Here is a 22,985-nt window from a genome sequence, read left to right on the forward strand (position 1 = left end):
AGCAAGGAAGGGCCCAGACCTGTTAGGACTTTTTCACAACTTTCCTTAGCATCTGTTTAAAACAGGCACATTCTGAGACTGGATATTACAGCTTTACTTCCTCTGAACTGCTTTATTTCCTCTGAATGAGAGCTACAGCAAGAAAGAAAAGAGAACTCAGAATGTGTGTTCAAGAATAGCAGAGGAGAAGTGAAGGGGATCCTTCAAATCCCTTTTAATACTGCCCGTGCCACAGGAGAAGTAACCAGAGACAGAAATACAAGCCATATATATCCATATATGAGATCTATCAGCCAGCTTCATTCTGTTTCTGTCTCTCATTTAAAATGCAAACCCTGAAGACGGTTTACCCGCACAAAGGGAAAGATCAATAAATAATAGCACTGAGACTGGATGGCTGCACAAAGAAGCCTTGAAATCATTAGTATTTCTTCTCCGTTACTTTGACTACAGACAACCCAGAGGGAACTTGCTTAGATCAATATCCATGAAAGCAATAGTAGTTTTGAGCTGTTGGAGTCTTGTTCTGGGATTGCCTCTTATTTCTTTCACTTACTGAAGTTTGTAAGCTCCCACACAGGATGATCAAACAGTGCAAGTGGTCTGAGTGGAGAGAAACAATCCAGTTCACCAAAACCAGCTGCTGGGGGTTGTGGTTGGACCATGGGAAGTGGATGGAACAGACTCATCAGTGCTGAAGAAACTGAGGTGTATCTGAAATGAGAGGAAGCACTTCCAAGTCCTGGAGGCTTCACACACCAGGTGAGGACCAAAAAGTCCTTCTCTCATGTAGTCTTTGAGTGCTCCCTGCTCAGCCCTGCTCCTCATGATGTGAGAAATTAGGAAAACTCCTACACCTGCTGCTCATGCTTTTCTCTAAGAACAGAAAAGGGACTTAAATCTTCAGCAGAGTCTTCCCATCAAAAAAATTCCATACTACCGATCTCTAAAAGCCTATTAAGAGGAGTATATCATGTGTTTGTCAAAGTTAGCAGAACAGGTATTGAAGATCTACAAGTTTCCGTTCTGGTCTGTGCTTCCATGTAAAAACCTACCTTTCCTGATCCAAGAGAACTCTACGTGGACTTCAAAGTATTATATGCAGTCATCTACTTAATTTGCAAAGTGAAGTTAGAGAAAATTCACCTGTCATAATCAACTCCATGAGATATAGAATAATTGATTTGATTTTTTTTAATAGACCTAGATATTCTAGAATGGATGTGTAAGTGCGTAATGTTACATTTAAGTGTTGACTGCAACTGAAAATACAGGAACAAGCTGCTGGATTTCAGCAGTTGTACTCTCAAGATCAAGAAAAATCAAGTCAAACTGCAGGAGGCTTTCAGAAGGGCTGGGAGGAGGGAGACAGAATGGAAACCCCACTATGGGAAGAAACAAAGACAATTTTGTTTATTGCATCTATGAAAGCGACAAGCTGAATGGAAGATCTGATTGCATCCATAAATGCATTAGGCTAGAATTGAAATCACTAGTGAAATTAAGACAGGGTAGGAACAAGAACAAACATGACCAGTAATATATTTGGGTTGGAAATTAGAAAGTTTTTAGCCATTTCAGAGCAATGAAGTTCTGGAACAGCATCCCATTAGGACTTGCAAAAGCAATTAGTTTGTAAAAGATAATAAACTAGTAGGTCTCACAGATCCCATGAGAAATGTGGAAGATAGGCATAACATTCAAAATGATCTGAACAAATTAAAGATATGGTCTGAAATAAATAGGATGCAGTTCAATGCAGGAAATTACAAGATACTGCTTTTAACTAGGAATAATCAACTGCACGGAAACAAGATGCAAAATTCCTTGCTGCAAAGTTCTGTAGAAAATGTACATGGAAAGAAGAGTGGGTAAAAGAAAGCAAGAGTCAGCCTTATCAGGAGAACGCACACTTCTTACCGAGATGCCTGCAACATTGCTGTCAGTGTAAGGTACATGAAGAAAAGCATCCTGCTTTTCTCAAGCACTGGAAATATCCCAGTCACCAGTTCAGACACTGTAACTGCCGAAATATATGGATAGTTCAAAGTCTAAAAAAAGGCAATAAGAATGATGAGGGTTTGGAAAATAGAGCTTCTAAATAAAAAACCAGAGGAATTCAGTGCTATTTGGTTTTAGGGAAAACTGCATTGCTTCAAATAAATGTAGTCAATGAAAGTTTGAAAAACATGATTTTTTTTTCTCTTATTATTAAGTTAGGCATTCTGTTGTTATTAATTTATTTGGAACTTGTGCCAAGCAAATATTTTAGAAAATCTCAAAACAAAAGAGGAATGTTCCTTAACCAAATTGTACATATGATGGGCATATTTCTTAGACTATGTTCACGATGCAAGCAAGACACACTGACAGAGTCCTGGCTGAAGTAATGTATCAAACTTTATACATATCAAAAACTAGCGTAAAAGTAATAGCTAATAGTTTCCCAGAAACGGAACAGTCACCGTTAATGAAAACATGGGTTGGTATTGATTATGCAACAAAACAAAAATAAAATATTTCCCTGTTTCTCAGGCTGGTCTACAAATAGAAGCAGCCCTGGAGCTCTTGTGGACATTTCTACACAGTAACAAGGAGTTATCTAGCTTCCTCTGTCATTTCTAATTAATAATATCATGCAATGTACTGAAGAATTTCAGTTGCATGGTGATAAATTACCACAAAGCAAAAACTCCATGTGTAACTGATCTCTAAGTTCCTATGCTAATTGCAAACCTGCCACTTGAGGGTGTTATAAATATTGATTTGTAGTGTAATGTCTGATTCAGCTTTTCCATTTGGACACTTCAGTATTGCTCATTATCATGGTGTTCAAGTCTACAAGGACATAAACTTATTTGAAGAGAAAAGATATGATACTGTTAGGAGGGGAATTAGGTACCAAAATAGCCTTAAAATGGCCCCCCAGAAAAAAATACTATTGTTAACATATCACTTTCTGACAATGGAAAAGCCTGGAAGTTAATCGCTCATAATAGGAGCAAATTTGAAGTTACAAATGTAACAGCAAGAAGCACTATTTTTCAGTATGCAACAGTAAATACGCAGATCTTTTTACTTTTGCTCTTTTTGCTTTAATTTGTCAAGCAAGCAGGTCACTGGGAAAAAAATCAAGTATTAGAGTAAAACAGAACATGAATGAGATCACCTCATGTGCAGATGATGTCATATCTTGCACCTTCCCCGGTCATCACTTTGTACTCAAAATGTAAGCGTAACCTCAGCTGTGCAGGGAAGGAGACGTGGTGGCCTCCGGGGTAATTCTGCCCCGATCGAAAGCGCAGTGATTTGTGTCGTGGTTGGCACTAGGGAGGGCAGAGCACTGCAACTTTACTACATTGCTTTGCCCAGTGTGAAAGTAGTAGAGGAGATTTGAGGAGAAAAAAAATTCAGCCCAACCTCTGAGAATTAAGTATGTATACAGAATACGAAGAGGATTGATAGATAATAGGATTAGAATGACTCAGAATGGTAAAGCTTATTAAAACTTTATATTCCACCCACAGAAAGGGTCAAAACAACTCTTCCACTGGGAGTCCAGAACACTTGTACCATTAGAGATCAAACATCTTTTTTGTGCGTCTTCTGCAAAACTTTCAGGACTTAGGCCAAGATGCTCAAAAGAAAAAAAAAAGAAAAAGTGAAGTTTTCAGGATCGTCTGCTTTCCTTTTTTTTTTTTTTCCCATCTGTTTTTTCCACTTCTTGAAAAGAGTCTTTGCTAGCCTGCACAAATATGCCCAAAGCTTTAAGAAAGTGGATGCGAAGAGTCCACCCCAGTTTGCATTTGAGTCTGGCAAAGGTGCAGTTCAATTCAGAGCAAAGGTTTGGCAGCTGCTCTCAGGAGCAGAGCTGTAAGGAACAGGTACCAATGAGGAGGGCCATGCTAAGGCCAGAAGTTACCTTTAGGTGGCTTTACAAGATCTACAAAACACAACTGGAAAAGTTCACCTTTGCACACGACGCCCAGTTCTTTGTGTTTGAATATTTCCAGCTAGAGAGTTTAGTCTTAAATTCGTCATTACAGAGGCAATGTGTCATAACCCATCAGAGTTTTTTCCAATCGTTGTTCAACACTTAGTGTTCAAGTGTCTGGAGTTGGTTTTGGAGCAGAGAGAAAACTGGAATCTTCCTCACTGCAGGAATGAACACATTTTAAAGCACTTGATATTTCCAAAACTAGAATTAAACCTGGGAAAGGGTGGGCATTACAGGTTCTACAGTCTGAAAAATTACAGATTAAACTGCATTTTTCTAACAGTAGCGAGTCCATTGCTGCAATTTGTAGGTTCTTTTTCAGGTCCTCAACATTTTGCAATAGATTTCACTATGCAAGGTGCAACTGCAGATGCAGCCCACCAGGGCAGAAGTGCATCGTGTGATATGCAGTTGAGGAAGGGGAACAGAAGAGGACCAGGAAGGAAAAGAATACAGTGCTCCTGGAAAACAGCTCCTAAGAGGCAATGACCCCCAAGTGACTACTGGAGATGAGTCTTCAGCTGCCTTGCAACAAAAATCAGTTGATCATGTCAAACTGAAATATTTCAGTGTCAGTCATATTGACCTGAAATACCCAGGTTTAGCGTTCAGTTTAGAAGTGGGAAATTTTGGTTAGAAAAATGAAAATTTTCAGCAAAAGTAGATTTTTCATGATCTGCCATTGAGGGGAAAAAAAACAACCCAAGGAAAGTCCTTCATCAAGTCTTCACTTTCTAACTTTAGAATTGACTAGATTGAACCTTCCAGTATTGGTCCTTGTCAAATCTTTCTCCTGTCATAACAGGACAAAATACAGCTGCATGCATTCACCCTAAGGCTTGCCAGGAATACCTGCCCTGATTTCTGTTATTATGTGGAAAAGGAAGAGAAATGACAACTCACTTATGGAGACATTTTTTATACACTTCGTCTCTCACTCGCAAAAACCGAGTGCTAAGGATCTAAGCAGCTGCTTATACCTTGCCTGTTAGTTTGCTTATTTGGCATTGCAAGTTAAGTGTATTATTCTCAGAATATTCAGTTCTTGGGTCTATAATCTTTTCCTTGCTGAGGGCTAGAGAGGCATTTCAGACATATTTGGTGGGTCTCATAAACACACACTTTAGTGTTATTTATAATAAAGAGAAAAAGTTCACATGGCTGCAGGCTATAAGAAATGAAGTCTTAGATTTATCCAGACTCCTCTTACATGTTGATTCATAGCTGAAGTCTCCTAAGAAGGGTACTATGCTAACCGCATTTCTGTACTAAAGGTTTATTTTGAATGGGGATTTTATTGCATTATTAAATTGTATAAGACATTTCTATATAAAATAAATACATAAGCTGGAAAAAAAAATCCCTTTAGTTTTAGAACAGACTTTGATTTCAGCTCAAGTACTTAATATTTTGGGATGGAGACTAGTGATACTGAAGAGCGTTACTGACAGAATTAATCACCTTTCAAATCTAGCAAGTGTTTTTATGTAAATAACACAGGGGTTAAATAGAAAATGTTCCAAAATAAGATTGCAACATATTATTATTTGACCTTGTTATTTACAGTAACGACATTTATAATCTAATTATGCTGAAATTCTTTGATAGTCTGTCCCCGCATCCTTCCAACACCAGCTAGTCAGCTATGGATGTAGTAGACATGAGAGGCATGTGGACAGACTTTCTGGAATAAACTTAATTTTTCCTGTCTTTATTGCTCCATGTTTGTTTAACGGTGCATTGTAAAGCTCACCCAAGAAAAAGAAATCACATGAGAAACGTTAGCTTTGGTGAAACATGACTTTAAAGCAGAGCAATAACTATTGCCCGCAGATTAGCACTGAACCTGAACAGACAAATTGATGAAGAAATAAGGTACAGGTGAATGTATGCTTCCTGGCTTAATTTAATTGAAGCTACATTTATATTCCAACCTAAAGGATGGATTACAAAAAGGAGAAGCAACTCTATTATGTTACATGCTCCATAGGGGGGGTGTTTATGGGGAGTGCAGAGTACTTGTCAATTTATAACAGTGTATGTTGAACCAGCTGCAATATCAATAAAGTCAATGAAAACCATCTGAAATTCAGTGTAGAAAAATGGCAGTCCGGTTTTCCAGTTTGCAAAACCTACTTTCAGAAGGTCATGTGAGGTAATTAATCATTTTTAGGACTTTTTTCCTCTAAGAAAGGAATAACATTTCTCACCAGTTGCCTTTAAATTATTGCCAGAAGTGTTCTGAGGTAACTGAGATACAATTACACAGCTTTATTATTATTTACACCTTTCTTATGCTCTTTAATTTCAGCTCAAACATCTCTCACATTTTTATCTTCAGAAGCCTGAGTCATTTCTGCAGCTGCCTCCAAGATTTATACCTTTCCTGACACTAACAGCCTAATTTTGCCTCCATGAGCAATAAGACTTACATAGAAACCAATCTCCAAAAGCATACCTTATCTCAGGTTTTAGACACATTGGGCTTTTAGAATCTTTTCTCACCCCGCCTTCAAGATACCATTTCGTACAGATACTTAAAAAATCTGAGTCAGTGAAAGCTATCTATCCTTAAAAACTCATGGTTCAAAGGAGAGGGAAGCGGGTTCAAGAGAATGGCAAACATAGCAGCATGCTCTAAAAAGGGAATCAGAAGTACCTCCTTCAAACTCCCTAAGCTTTGGTTTCTGGAAATAGCGGAATTAAATTATTAAATATTTCATAAGCACTTAAATCATAGGAAGGCGATAAAAATATGGCCAATGTGGAACTGTCAAGAACAAATTATGCTACAGCAATTTAATTTCCCTCTCTGACTGATAATTTAGCCTACGTAAATGGAGAGAAAGAAGGGGCAACAGGTCTTAAAATTTTTTCATGCTGCTCTGGTATGAAGTTCTCAAACAAATTAGGGAATACAGCCCATATACAAGCACCAGAAAATCACTGCTTAATAAATCGGCGGCGAAGAAAAGCACATCCTTTTGTTCGTCTGTAAATTGGAGGATGTTTTAGGTGGAGGTCCTACAGAATCTGTTCTGAACCTGGTTCTATTTAATATTTTCATTGGTGATGACTATGGACACACAAAGTAATGTGAGATCATTTGCAGTTAACAACAAGTTAGAAAAAATGAAAACACTCTGGACAACAGAACCAGAATTTTAAGTCACCTTGGTAAATTTGACAGAAGTTCAAAAATCCTCATGGTGACATGCAATTAAAGAAATACAAAGTGATATAAGAATGAAGCAAGGGGAATCATGCAAAAAAAGGTGTGTTGAGAGGTGTCCCCTCTCCAGCAGATTGGGGCTGAACACAGACAAAATAGAATCAGCATGTATCCTGCTGGAAAAAGTTGAATTCCAGTCTGGACTATGTTAGTACAAGGTAATTATTATTCTTTATTTGTACTGCGATGGCCTCAGCTGGAATACTGCCTTCAGATTTGGGCACTGCAACTGCAAATTTAGTCATATTGGAGAGATTTCAGAAAACTGTCCTAAAAATGAGAAGACGTTTAAAAGCATAACTTATGGAGCAAGGTTTGGAGGAACTGAGTTTGCTTAGTCTGAAAAGGAGAGGTTTAAGAGGAAAGTTTTGGTTTTTTGATATATGAGGTATCATTATATGGATGGGAATCCTCAGCATACCCAAAGAGAAAGGTGGTGAGAACAAATCAGTTTAATCAGCAAAGGCTGAGGTGTTAAGAATAGCAAAAAAACCCCAAGTACAACACTAGCAAAGTAACTCCAACAGTCTGAGGAGGGTTGGAAGTACCTGCCTTACTGGAGACTTTAAACCAGACTTGATAAACAGGTCAGAAGTAGACCCAGCTCTTCTTGCTTCTTCCTCAGAGATGACAGCAGGCCTAGGTGACCACCCAATGTTCCTTCAAACCTTATCCATGTTTGGAAAAAAAGAGGCATGTGAGCACTAAATAACAAATACTGGATGTCTTAATCCAGCATGTCGTGTATTTGTTGATATGGTGGTTATCAGACAGCTGAGCTGTGATCTCAGAGCACAGTACAAACAATAACCCATCTGATGTAGTAAGAGCTCAAATGTCTAAGATGAAAAGGAGATGTATCTATTTCTGTTATTACAATGTCAAGCACATTAACACCTCCAGAAATTATGCTCTTTTTTTTCCCCTGAGATTGACCTGCTTGAAATGGAGTGAAATATTCAATGTAAGTCAAATCATTCACTCAGCAGTTTCAGCTCTTGAAGCATCACCCTTTCTTGCTGCATGTTCAACGTGAGCCCATGCTTTTTCTTTTCCTAAGAAGATTTCTTCAGACACCTGATGTGTGATCATTTTAAGTATGTAATCAACACACAATTCATCAGTGCTTCAATAACCCTAAAAGTTATTTGTAAAAGCTTGATCTTATCCTGTATAATGTAGTGTTTATTTATGTAAGAACCCCTGAATTTAAGAAATGGGAAGTAACAGGAATACAAGCCAAGTATTCAATGGAAGTTTTATTGGGAAGATTCTTCTGTAACAAAACCTTTGCTGAGATACCCATATCTGTACAGGCAAAGTTCACCCTTTGACTGAGATAGCAAGAGCTAAGGCATGTCAAAATCCTGAAATCACTGCCCTTGTACTCAGGGCATAGCCAACGTGTTTTTACTTGATATCTCCACAAACTCCCAATGGCGCATTCTCTGTTGAAGAAGATGTCTAGTAGAGAAACAGAAAAAGAAAATGATCCAGACAGGAGCTAACTCATGTTTGGGATGACACAGGAAAGAAATCACAACAATCTAGTTTCTCCTCATATTTCAAACCTTTGTAAAAATACTGATGATTTCCCACACTGAGTTTGTCTCCTGAACCTGCTGCTTTAGAGCTCTAGTGGGACTGTTCCCAACCTCTTTGCTTTACTGGCCATGGGAGCAATTGCAGCATTTTAGGGTTTAGCCCCACCAGAGAAGCTGCTGCTCCTGGATGCTCTGGAGAGCCTTCACACTTTTACTCTTGCCTGCTCAGCCTCTGCACTAAGCAGAAAGTCACCATCATTTTAGCAGAGCCTTTGCAAGTTCTTGCTTTTCTTTTACGCCGTGGCTTTTCTCTGGAAGACAAGCGTGTTGCCGGATAACAAATCGAGGGCTTCTGGATTTACAAACAGCTCATGTAGACTGTTACCAATCCGTTATCCAATGCAGGGGTGAGAAAAGTACAACAGACATTGGTGGAGGTGGATGTTGCAGGGTGGGATTTGATAAGATTCAGCAGGAGCAAAGAGGAGACGCTGCACCAAAACATGATGTCAAAGATAAGCTGATGAGAAGTGAGAAGCATCTAAACTCTGAAGTGCAGTATCTCCCGACCCTATCGGATTTCTACCAGCAAATTTCTAATTTAGAAAGAAATCTATCATCTGATACATGTGTTTGAAAGGCGGTCAAATCTTTTAGTGTCAGTGACTCTCCAGCATCCTTGAATTTTGAATTGCTTGGAGTTTCTTTTTCAATAACAGGAACATTTTCTCTGATTTTGCAATCTCAACATACACAGAGGAGGCTGTTATGAAGAAATATGAGTTCCTCTTGCCAAAGAACAGTTATGTTGTCACATTTTGCCAGGGGCTCGGGAGAAGGGGATGGAAAGCAACAGCATATTTGTTTGTACAGATCAAACTGCATAAATGAAATTATTATGATGCATTTTGCCATTATTTTTCTGTCCCACAGAAATAGTTAACGACATAGCCCAATTTATTCAAAAGTTCTTGAGAGCTCTGGAGAGTCACCCCATTTTTTCCCAGTTTGGGCTCTGCAGTTACGCATACTCTTTTTACTGTTTGTTTTTAAAAAGAAAAAAAAAATCTACTGTTTTATGCCAGAAACAGGTCTGCAGAAAAGGACCTCAGGGTCCAGGTGGGAAAAAAGTTGAAAATAAGTCCTGTAAGTGTGACCCTGTAGCCATAAAAGTCCAACTGCATCGTTGGCTGTATTAGCAAGAGGGCAGGCAGCAGGTCCAGGGGAGCAATCCTTTTCCTCTAGTCCTGCACTTTCGATAGTGTGTCCAGTTTGGGGTCTCCAGGTAGAAGACAGATGTTGACAGACAGGACTGTTTCTGTATAAATTGTCTTCTGTGTATAGATAAGATTATGTTTTGCAGAAATTAAGGAACTTTTGGCTCAAGTTTCCCCTGGCACAGGAAGAGAATTTAAGCCAATGTGAAAACTTCAGTTTTTTTGAGCTCGTCTCTTGAATCATTGCCTGCTTTTGTACCATGAAATACATCAGTACAAATCCTCTGCTCTTACAGATCCCTTGTTCAGGGGCAGGTGCAATTGCTCATTTAGAGCAGCACAGGGCTAGACCAAGCCTTCCTGACATGTCTGACAGTGGGACAAGACTAAGTCAGGGACAGTCCTTTTCCCTTAAATGTCTGTTGTTCCTCCAAAGGACAAATGTTTCCTCACTTTGCAGTAGCACAATCTACTTTGTGGTTTAGCTGAAAATCATCTGCCGACACTTCTTCATGCAGCCTGGAAAAGAGTAATGCTTCATGCCTCTCAAACACAGCCATCCCTTGAATCTGTGTAGGCATTTCAGGAGATGAAAAGCTGCTGATGTTCCCATCACCTCCTCAGCTATGCATGCACAGTGGAAAAACTCCAGAAGAGTACACAAGAGCTATGCAAGCTACAAAGAAAATCCAAATTGAAACAACTTTTCAGATCCCCAAGCAGTGGGGATAAGCAATTCCACTCACTGAGCAAGGATGTTCTGCTGGTTGATCCAAAACCCCAGAGATGGTAGCTGCAATATATTTTGCATAACACCACCATGTCAAAGAAAGTCTTGAGCTGTTAAAACATGTCAGAAGAGGAATAAGAAGGAATTTCATGAACGAAGTGCAGCAAAACATGTTTTCTCCAAAGACTGGAGCCACATTTGAGATATAACCTAGACTGTGCTTTGAGCAGGTAATTCTCATGTTAAGAAAATATGTACTTCCTAAACAAAGGTTTCCAAAGGTTTGTCTAAGTAGTCACTTGAGGGCTCAGTCTGGCAGTGCTCTACCAAGCAGTAATGGTGCAAACAGTCCTCAGCCTAGACAAGATCCTTCACCTCTTGATAAGTTATTAGTGGAGGCTCTGCAATGTATCTGTAGCTATATGGCTTCCAGCTATAAGACTAATTCTGAGTTTCACTCTATATCTACCTGTGGAATATTATTTGCTCCAAGACCCAAACTATTCTATTTTTTTTAAGACTTGAATATCTACAGTTAGTTTCATAAAATTTCACTGCAATCCAACATTTTTCAAGGACAACAGAGAAAAGCTTTTACAGAAGAGTTAATGAAAAATAAACAGTTTTCAGTATTTTTTTCATAGAACCAACTTATTTTTAAATTATAAAGTCTTATTATTCCTTTTCCACCTATTTTTAGACCACAAATGTAGAGGTTTTGCCAACATTCATTTAAAGTCTGGTTCAAAAGAAGAATCACAGAATGTCTGAGACTGGAAGGCACCTCTGGAGATCATCTGGTCCAAACCCCTGCCCAAGCAGGGCCACCTAAAGCCAGTTGCCCAGGTCTATGTCCAGAGAGATCTTTAACATCTCCAAGGATGGAGACTCCACAACCTCCCTGGACAACCTGTGCCAGTACTCGGTCACCCTCACAGTCAAAATCTGTTTCCTGATGTTCAGAGGGACCCTCCTGTGTTTCAGTTTGTGCCCACAAAGCTCTGGTCCTGTCACTGGGCACCACTGGAAAGAGGCTCCGTCCTAAAGTTATCTTTCAAATTTCAGTGTAACCAAAGTTCAATCCCAAAGGGAGATGAGTTAAAACTAGTACAATCTGCAGTAATTTCTTTTTTTCCACTTTTGTTTCTATATTTCATCAGTGTTGTTCTGAACAACACATATTTCTATTGCTCTGGTGCCACCATCTTTCTTACTGTACACACCATAATACGATTTTTTGGGGCTTCTCAGGGAATTACACCTTTCCTGTACTTTTACTATCTTTATGCTTTAAATTCTTCAAGTTTTACAAGCCACCCAAATTATTTTGCAAGAACTGTCCATTAATGTTTAAATGAAACCCGAACTTTTTACTTTAACATCCCTCTCCTCACACAATGACTTACAGTTTTTCCTAAGTTTCACTGGTTCTTGATTTTTTTTTTTGTAAATATATTAACGAGATTTCCAGAGTTGTTCCCTTTTCCTTTGAATAATTTCTGCTATGACAGGTTATAAATTATGTCCTAGGATCACTGCCTTCCCAGCACCCCAGCAATCTATCTGCATTTCTAATGCACTCAGCACAATATCCAAATGCCAGCAAGGCATTTAACCTTGTCATTTTACCTGAAATTAGGTATTCAAATATTTTCTCTTTGTTTTTTATTATTTTGATTTATTAGTGAAACCTTCTGGTTGCAAGTTGCCGTTTCCAGGATTGGCTCTGAAGGTGTTTTAAAAGCACCGGAGATGGAAATGGGAATTTTCTGCCCCAGTAAGTGTTGGCTGGAGATTATCCATGTGCCAAATTAATTGGTATTTGGGCCAGGCCTGATTTAAAAGGTTCACTTCATTATTGTAGAGGTGCCTTTAAAAGCCCCTCAATCATTTAATTTATTTTATTGCTTTAGAAGAAAGATACATTACAGGTTATCTAACCCTTTGTCTAGATCCACAAAGAGATATCATCTTCTGTAACTGCCTACAAAATCCTGACAGGCATAGGATTGACAGGCATTCAGAGAACCTGTGGTGAGTGCCTGTCAATCAAAGCAATCACAAGTTCTCGAATGACACAAGGAATAGGGATAAGTCTTTTTCCTTTTATTTTTCCTTCTTTTTTTGGATTTTGTGATCTCATATGCAAAGAAGTCTATTACAAGCAAGGATATATTTCTCCTTACCAAACAAGAGATCTGTAGATATATTCTGTCAAGGCCTTAGTAGGATGCTGTTAATAAACAACTGGCCATCTATTTGAAATTGTCATGTCAGCTCCTTTTTCTCATTGGTTACCAGTGTTCTCTACATTTGCTTACTCATTGGTATGCTGCAAATTTTTGTGCAATGCTTCTTACAGAAAACCTCTTTTACAAGAGCAAGTCTTTCCATATAGAAAGGCCATTTCATCTTTGCCATTGAAGAACTGCCTCAGGAGATAATTCTGTTCTAGAGTCTTATGTAGCTCTTTAGACCTTAAGAAGGTGATTGGCATCATTACCCTTATATTGACTTGTTTTAGATTCCTTCTAACTCAAAAAGGATGTTGAGTCATTCTGCCTAAACCTTGAGCATCATTTTATGAAGTTCTCTTATTTACAGAAAGTTGCAAATTTTGCCCATTTTCACAGAGTCTAGGTATCTCTGGTGAAGAACTTGGACTCTGAAGGTATGTAGTCTATATTACTAATAAAAATGACTGAAGGCATATACACTAAGATGCTCAACTGCAACATGCCAGCGCTCTTCTCCCCGACATTGAAAGCTTTGCTACATCGTTTCTGCCAACTCAAGAGAATCAAATCATAATCTCACTGAAACCACATGAAGCCTGACATGATCAAAGACCAAGGCTTCTCATTTGTACTTGGGAGAATGGAAAAGTTAGGTATTCTCTTTTTATACTTTTTCTTTTATATCCCTAAGCTGAATGCTATGTTCATCAAGGTACTCTCAGGAGAGACATAACTTGCACAGATTTGAATGGAATTTCCAGAAATATTTACAAGAGTCCTGATTCTGCCCTCCTATGAAGGCACCACGGTACACCCAAAAGTACAGTCGCAATCTGAATATATGCAGCTTCCTTGCCAAAAATTACCCAGTAAGTTCTTTTTGCAAAGGGGCATCATTTTCTTAAGTGGTCGGTAGAGCACACAGCACAATGAAGCCTTTCTTTATTATAACACTTAGACCTGGCCACATGAATATGGAAATGAAAGCACAGGGAAAGTCCATTCCTGTTTTATTTTACCTAGTGCACCCCTGGTTTCCTAGTGTAGCAAAAGTCACTGTCTCAAATCTCCCAGTTTCACTTGACAGTAACATTCACCGTGCATTTTATAAATACCTGCCAGCTTCTGTAGCTTTAATATCTACAGGTGAGCCAAAGCCAAAAGTCTGTAGCACAATTTGAGGCTATACAAGTCATATGGGATCTGCAGGCATTTAAACTCCAGCAGGCAAACTACCAAACCTTACTCTATTGCTTTTCCAAGCGTGCATCTTCTTTTTTACTTTCAGGATGGCTACCATCCTCCTTTCAGCAGGATGCTTGGGAATTAAACTTTGTACATTTCCTGGCTACATTTTTAATAGGCCTTCGCAAAGCCTGAGAAAGAAACTTTCGTCTCCTCCTCCAGCGCTGTACACAGATTTCTGTCTGCTGGCATCCGCTCCTGCAGTAGATATATTCCAACTGGAGTTTTTCTAGGCTGGGTAGGACAGGCTGATCTGTGTCTTTCTATCCATTTGCACTTGTGCCAAAGCAAATTAGGACTTTGGTTGGGTCCTTGATAGCCTTCATAATAATCTCTTTCTGCTAATTCCCTGGGTGTGCAAACAAATCTGTAGCACGGAGAAGCCTGACACTGAAATCTCTAGTTAATGTGCCTGTCCCCAGCGTGTTGTGTCTCCTGTCACAGTGAGAATGAAAAGCTTCGTGAGCCTTCATCATTTGTTTTCATGCTGCTGCAGTGGCACCAGGATTTCATCCAAAGAACTGCTTGCTGAATAAATCAGCAAGCTTCTCCGACAACTATCAAGAGCAAGCCTTTGAGGGAGGATCGGAGCTAAGCTAGGTCAGCTTCAGGGCTCTGAGCAGTTTTACACTACCGGAGCTGTTATGCATTTTCACCTGCCCAATTCTTCCTTGCTCTCAGCGCATTCCCATACACCATTGCTGTTCTAAGTCCCTGTAATTAAAATAGTGAGTAATCACTCTTCATCAGCCAGGCATTTCTTGTGCTAAGTGAGGCCACTGGGCTTCATTCCAGTTTTACTCCTGTTCTTCCCTGTTGCAGTGCGCTTGGTTTTATTCGGAGTTGGTTTTCCTTGAACAGGGAATAGAAAGGGATGATCTGGTTTTGATATGGGCATTTCTGCATCTATCTAATGTTTTCAGTAATCTCTAGACAGGCTCCTCCTCAAAAGCATATGCATACATGTTGTACATATCATTTACCTAGAGTAAATGCCATCATTTACAAAAGTCAAAGACCCTCAATTGAAAAAGATCTCTAGGCAAAGGCTCTGCCATGGAGAGACAAGAACATCAGAGAGATTAGATTAAATGGCGACAACATTGGTGAGGCTAAAAAGCATTTGAAAGCCAGGACAGAATGTGTGTGTGAACAAAAGAACAATACATATAGCTAACAGCACGCTCAGCATGCTAGTTCTTAATCGCTTATGTCTACAGCAGCATTTGTCAAAAAAAAAAAAAAAAATCATATTTCTCCAAACTTTTCCCCCCTCTTTAAATCCCAATCGCATGAACTTTTGCTGTGCACCAAGATTCATTATTCACTTCATTGTCATTGCCTGTTGTTCACTGAATTCTGACCTTTTCTTTTAATTCAAGGAAATTCCCGCTGCAGACTAGAAAAAAAGTCCCTGTTCTAGCAGATGACTCATTTCTTTGCTGCCACATCAGCTTCCATAGCATATTTAACTTTGAAATATTACTGGAACAGAGGAAGAGAAAAGAAAGAGGTGGATCAAAAGGTCATTAGTAACTAGTGTTCTAGGAAGGAACAGGTGAATGTGGTGAGACTAAAGATAAAACAGGGACATAAAAAGGTTCACTGATGAAAATTGAAAGGGTGAGCAGTAAGAAAAGACTGGTCATCTTTAGGGGAGATCACAAAGTAGAAAGAACAACATGAATGTGTTTAAAGGAGAAAACTAGTGAGGTGACCTATAGTAACAACGTTTTCCCAAGTCCAAAGAGATCAATGCCTAGCATAAACCCTTTGGGCTGCACAGATCTAAGAGATATTTAGGAGGAAGATTATGAAACTCAACCAGAAGCCTAACATGAAATGTACCAAGGACAATGAAAAGATGGAGATCAATGCTAAAAACTCCTATTATACAAAGCCTTTCCAATATGTGAGGAACAAATCTCTCCCCCTCCCCTCTTCAGCTGTTGACTATCTGGCCATTATCTGGAAATTCATGAAAGATGATGAGCTTCTGGAAGCAAGGAAATGATACTGAGTGTTGGTCAGAACTATGCCTCATTGGCACTGGAAAGAGTTGGTTCCTGGGACTAGAATTATATTTTTCTTATTTCCAAGAATCTGTACATAGAGAAAGGAAGAAGTTTGCCTGTTGGATGTAGGCTCTATCATACCAAAACATAAAATCATAGAATCATAGCATCATTTAGGTTGGAAAAGACCCTTAAGATCATCAAGTCCAACCATTAACCTAACACAGCCAAGCCCACCACTAAACCCTGTCCCTAAGCACCACATTTACACGTCTTTTAAATACCTCCAGGGATGGTGACTCCATCACTTCCCTGGGCAGCCTGTTCCAATGCTGGATAACCTTTTCAATGAAGAATTTTTTCCTAGTATCCAATCTAAACCTCCCCTGGTGCAACTTGAGGCCATTCCTTCTCATCCTATCACTTGTTACTTGGGAAAAGAGATGAATACCCACCTCCTTACAACCTTACAATGTAATACTGAAGCGGGATTATCATCCCGGGGAGAAGTTTAGGACTATGGTCATATTGGGAAGTGTGAAGATGAATTAGCCATACCACTATCGGGAGCATTCAGATGAAAAAAAAGATTTTACAGTCACTTCTGCAGCTTGATGACAACGGGACAGTATATATCAGGGGTAAAGAGGGGATACAGAGGAGATTTTAAACATGTCCACTGTACAAACCACAAAGGAAAAAAGGGTGTGAAAACACCACTCAGTAAAGATGTTAGAGTTTGAGAAGACCTAAATTATGATCTATAAATTAGATTGAATTAGAGATCAAAGTCATTTCCCTTCTAAATATATAGGCAGTTCTCTTAAAATGACTTACTCTTGTAACAAGATGAGGTCTGTCTTTAGTCATCATATGCTACAGACTGATCTCATATAAAGTCTTCTTCCTTTCCCCCCCCAGTATCTTTTAGGCCTTTAATCATGCAGAAGAAAGTTTAATAAAACTCTGATATTTCCTCAAAACTCCTGTTCAAGCCTACTCCCAAACTGCAGTCCGCATGATGACATCTTCCTCTCTTTCCTGTTAGCACAATTTCAGTTCTTCCACTGAGCATATTCACAGACTCAAAATGTTTCTTTTGACACCAGAAAGTTCCCTCTGCTAGTGTTTGTTCAGTGACCATATTTTATGCATTAAAACAGTAAAAACAGCTTACATCAGGCCTCCTGAAGCTGGCACTGGAGGTCCATTATAGCTCAATTTCCAAGCAGAACCAGCCTTAGATAGAAAAAAAGTTTTCATGTCAAAAACCTACTTTACAATGTTTTAAAGTGTTTGCCTACTGAGATTTACAGGTGCCACTTGTGCTTTTTTACATGAATAGGTAAAATGTATGCATTACTATCTAGATTTACTGCACAATATTTCACAATAGTAAGTTAAAGCTCATTAACTGCACAGGCAAATGAGGTGGGTCCCAACAGCTCTGACTTGACAAAAGTTTGCTATCTGTCAACATAGAGCTTTACTTTGTCAGGAAATAGTTTGTCTAATACAAAACTAAAGTCAAGATAATGATGTTACTCTTGAAAAGCTCAGTCTGGATAATCACTATCACACACACAACATAACAAGCAGCAAGGTAATCTGTACACATCCTTTTAAACTACTTCAAACTTGGGGCACAAGGCAAAGAGGGTGAGCACATCCATGACTGCTTAGACCTACCAAAGTCTGTGCAAAAGGCAAAGGGACCAAAGTGTTTTCCCAGCTGAACAAAATACAACCAGCTGGAGCAGAAAGCATCATCAGGGACAATATCCACTATGGCAGAGATCAGTGCAGGTCTTTTTGTGGACTTCTGTGTCTTTGGGAACAGGTCAACACAGCTTTGAGATTTGGGCAGGTCACAAATACAATACCAGGTAATCTTTCAGAGTTTAGCTCTCATGTACTGCCTTCATTAGTTTCTTCCGTTTCTGTTCATCTCTTCTTTTTCCATCTTTGCTTTGTAGACTTTCCAGTTGCTGTTGTTTCAAAAGAGTTCTGCTTAATTAACTAATGTTTGCAAAGGAGAGTATGTGGTAAGTGCTATTATAACTCTTTGGCAAAAATGCCTGATTAAGATTCAAAGCACAGCCAGAACAGCTGCCAGAAAAACCTCTTGTACTGTCGATGTCTTAACAATGCAGATGGTGCCACTGGATACAAATTCATCAGCAATTAGTTCTTTCTTGAGCTCGCAAAATAAATTCTAAAAATTGTCTCAATAAAATTATTTTCTGCATCTATTTTCTGTCACCACATCCATTCAGTAAAGGCTAGTATACTGCTTCCTTGTATAGTTTTCAACTATTCAGGGCAAGCAGTTAGCCAAAGCAAGTGTAATCAGATAGATAATTAATTTATTTAACAGCTACTTGCTGCTGTAAACACTTTCCTGTTAGAAGAATCATTCTGGGGCAGGTTTTTTCACTGGTATACAAAGAATCAATTGGGCCAAAATCTCAAGTTGATATAAAAATCATTGTCTCCCACTGAGTTCAGATTCATACCAACTGACATCAGCAGAAGAACTGGTCCGTTTTGTTTTCCAGTACCAATTTAGAAACAGGAAAACTTGCATCTTTTGTCAGATCATAAAAATTTCTTTTTTTTTTTTCCTTTTTTCCCCTCTATTACTTAAAAAATTTATTGATTCAGTACATTATTAACATCATTCCAAATTAGGGCTTTTTTTCTGCAACTGACCCATGCTGAAATCCCAAAGCTAATCTGCTTGGAAGTTTTGACTGACGTACATTTGTCTTGGTTTCTTTTTTAAATTGCTGTGAACAGAAGAACAGGAGAACACAGAATAATCTGAACAGACACATGACCAATGAAATAATAACCGTTATTCCAACCCTTAAAGATCTTTTCAGAAGAAAAGTTAATCTTTACAGGATGCAACCATTCCCTATGACCTTGAATTAAATTAACCCTGTTTCTATGGGAAGCTTACTCTTTAGGCTCAGTCATTCCTGGCTGCTTTTACATTTATTTGCAATAGCACCTGGAGTCTTCAATCAAGTTCCCAATATATGTTCAAGTGCTGTAGCACCATATAACAAAGAACAGAAATACTTGAGAGGCTGCAGAATAATTTCAGGATAATGTGTTTAAGAATAATCAGTGAATGTCTATATTAAAGGCAAATGGCTTTTACAAAGGCTGTGTGTAGACACATATCTAAATACCTAACTAACGTCAGTGATGGGGTTCCCCTTTATCTTTAAAATTATTTTCTGATATTGTAATTGCAGTGGTTTTCTTATCCCCTGCCATGCACACATGAACCAACTTATTTCTCTCTTCATTTGATTCCACCAAGCAGAAGTTAATTTAACCCTTCTGATAATTCAGAAGCAATCTTCAAGATAGATACAGAGTTGGAGTATTTTTTCATAAAGGAAGATCTGAGACCCATGGATCTGAAAGAAGTTTGGGTCCTGGGATTTTTACACTTGTTTTCCATATTACCATATTTCTGTTGCTGCTGTTACCTGAATTACTAGATTTCCAGCTAAAACCCTCTGGGACATCGTTATCTTCAGTCGCGTTTTAAATACTGTAGAGGCTCCTCTCCGGTCTTATCCTAAGTATGTCAGAGGGAGCTAGCATGTATATATGCAAGCATGAATAAATCCATCTGTAAGGTAACGAAAACTAAATAATTGGTTTACAGAAAGAACTGTAATATTTGCACAGAGACAACTTTTTTTTAAAAAGCCCTCAAACCTGAACTTTTTCCATTGAACCCCAGTGAAGATAAGGACATCTTTCATATTAGATGAAGAAAGGCTCTGGGGATGCTCCAACCTGGTACAAGAGTAACACCCTATTTTTCCCCTAGAGAAGGTGGAAATATAGTCTCAGCGGAATCTCCTCAAATGCTGAGTAAACAGAGCATTGGGGTTTTCAAAAGTGGCATTGGAAATAGCTACATTCTCCCCAAACTTGGGTCTAACCTTCAGCAGCTTGAGGACTCACCACAGAAATACAGAGGTAATGTTTAAATCTTGTGGTGAATTCTGCTATATATACTATTAATATCATTTTACATACAGTGTAGTTTTCATGAAACCATTAGCACAAATATTGAAATTAACAAAAGATTGGAGGTTTGAGACAGTTCTATTTGAGTGAGTTTTCACTCACACAATAGTTGGGAGCACATCATAATAGAGCAAGTCAGACCGTTGAAGAGCCAAGAGATCTGGTGTTTGCCAAGCTCATTTGATTCAAGCCATGTGGGATTTGCAAAAGCATAGCAGTAATTGTCAGGTCCCTACTTGCCAAAGGAAAAATCAATCATCATTTAACTCGTTTAGTCCCAAATGAAAAGGGACAAAAATGAAGAGTAGAAATATGAATTGAATCCTACAAGACAATAAAAAAAAAATATGTTCCATAATAAACCTTCTAGGTTTAAGGAAAACACATCAGAGATGAAAGCAGTTTGCAGAGACATAAATGAAAAGCAATAAACCCCTGAAAAAAACCTAAAACCTGCCCTTGGACAAGGTTAATGCCTTTTTGATGCAATTGAAACCAATGTAATTTATTCTGAGTTCTGTTATTCCCTCCCAGTTCTCAGTCACACCTTCATATTTTTCCCTGTTCTGAGATGTTGTTTGGAGGTTTAGCTCTCCTCTCTTCCTGTAGTATAAGGAGAATTCAGCCTGAAGACACTTTCCTGTGCTGTTCCAACAGCCAGACTCTTGCTCTTTCACTTTTGCCACCAGAGTCCTTTTTAGGAAGCAGGAATCTTTGCTCAAGATCATCTTGAAGAACCGATTGATATGCTTTCTGAGAGTATTAAATGACAGGCCAGCTTGAGCTAGAAACTACTTGTAAGGATTAACTCCTGGAACAGAAGGATTAAGTGACAGAAAACATCAAAACATATTCTCTGTGAGTCTTTGTGGCTGGAATAAGCATATACTGATCCTTGTAGTGGATATAAAGCTCCTAGGGAAATCCTAGGCTCTCTACAATCATTTGCTTGATGAAAAGACCTGGGAAGTTACTCAGTTCTGACGATATCATGCTGTCTTTATGCCCTAGAAAGTTGGCAGGTTCAAAAGAGCCAGCTCGCTGAAGCTAAAATCTTTGAGGTTTTGACAGATTTACCCATATGACCTGCAGATTGTTTAGGAATGCGCCATAAAATCGAATCCTTTGTAAGAGAGATAAATGACACGATATTGGGTGAGCTACTTTCCTCTTGGTCAGTTTTCCCACTAATAAAATAGCAATAATTATCCTTCCCACTTTGTGTTTGACCATTGAGCTCTGCAGAGGAAAAACATGACATCACCAAGTGTTATTGTTACACTGAAGCTGACTGCAGTAATCAAAGACAACTACACCTCCATACTAGCAGATTGTTGCATTATTTATCTTTCCATTATACTGTGAACGGTATAGTTCACACTGAACTTGTAATATAGTCGGTATGGATGCCCTGTGCTGTCTTACTGCTGTTCCTTTATTATCTAAATTTGAAATGTTCATGAGTATGTTCCTCCCCATGGTCATAAACTAGTTTTTGCACTTTCAACATCTAGAATCCATCTGCTGTAATAACAAGACCACACATTATGAGATCTGAAAGCAGATAGGTTTCTAAAGGTATGCAATTAAAATTGCATGTACAGGGTCAAGTGAAAAAAGTAGTCAACTTCTCGTCTAGCTACCACCACTGAAGGAATACAACGTCAGATACAATTGAGAAAGAACAGGGGCAGGGAATACCTGGCTACATCTGATGTTTTCAAATATTCTGTATGTGAAGAAAATAATTCTAAGTTTTCAGGTTTACCAGAACAATTGCAGTGGTTTTGTTGGCTCTCTTGGGAACGCAGAGCAGATGGGGGAAATTTCTGAAGGCTGGGAAAGAACCCAACATTTGCCTGCCATAAAAACAGGGAAAAGAAGGAAATAGAATCACAGACCGAGCTTTTTTAACTTCTATTCCCATAACATGCTAGAAAAAAAAAAAAAATATCTAGATTGTTTCTAAATATTTAGAAGACAAACATAAGAAACTATTGAATTGTATTTTATAAAGGGAATGTCAAAGCTCATTTCTTTCTGTAATGGGCTAATGTGGAGATGACAGAAGAAGCAATGCAATATTTATCTTTAATTTTTGAAAGAGTGCTGTCAAGACAGAACTTGTTTGTAGCTATTGAGGGCATTGCAAGAGGGAATGTAAAAAATGGAGAACGTGAGATTTGGTCAGACAACAGGTAAAAACTTCAAAGTGAACATAGTTAAACAGCTATAAGGGACAAATTATGCATTTATCATTGGAATATTTTCATAACAAACATCTGGAAAATCATCTGCTAGAAAGTGATGTAAATAGAGGTGATCATGTCTTGGAGCAGGAAAGAGGATAGGTGTTCCCTTATGGGTGCTTCTAACTACAGGCTCTGGGTGGCAATATTTGAAACTAAATATAAGAAATATTCAGAATGCTAACATTAAATCAGGCTATACTGAATATCTCAAATGGTTTTCTCCTCCTTCTACCTGTCAATAGTGAAATACCAACAGCTCCTATTCTCCATTCCATGTTCCTGATGATACATGCACTATATATTTTTCATCTTAAGGTAAGCATCTTAGGCAATTCCAGAAGGCAAATCTATATAACCTGCTCTGACTGTAATAGCAACTTAGATGGAGATGTCTGACTTTAAGATATCAGCAACAGCTGACACAAATCCTATTTTCTACTTAGAAATATAGAAGAGT

The sequence above is a fragment of the Harpia harpyja genome, chromosome 2, assembly GCF_026419915.1.
Source record: "Harpia harpyja isolate bHarHar1 chromosome 2, bHarHar1 primary haplotype, whole genome shotgun sequence".
Taxonomy (NCBI): domain Eukaryota; kingdom Metazoa; phylum Chordata; class Aves; order Accipitriformes; family Accipitridae; genus Harpia; species Harpia harpyja.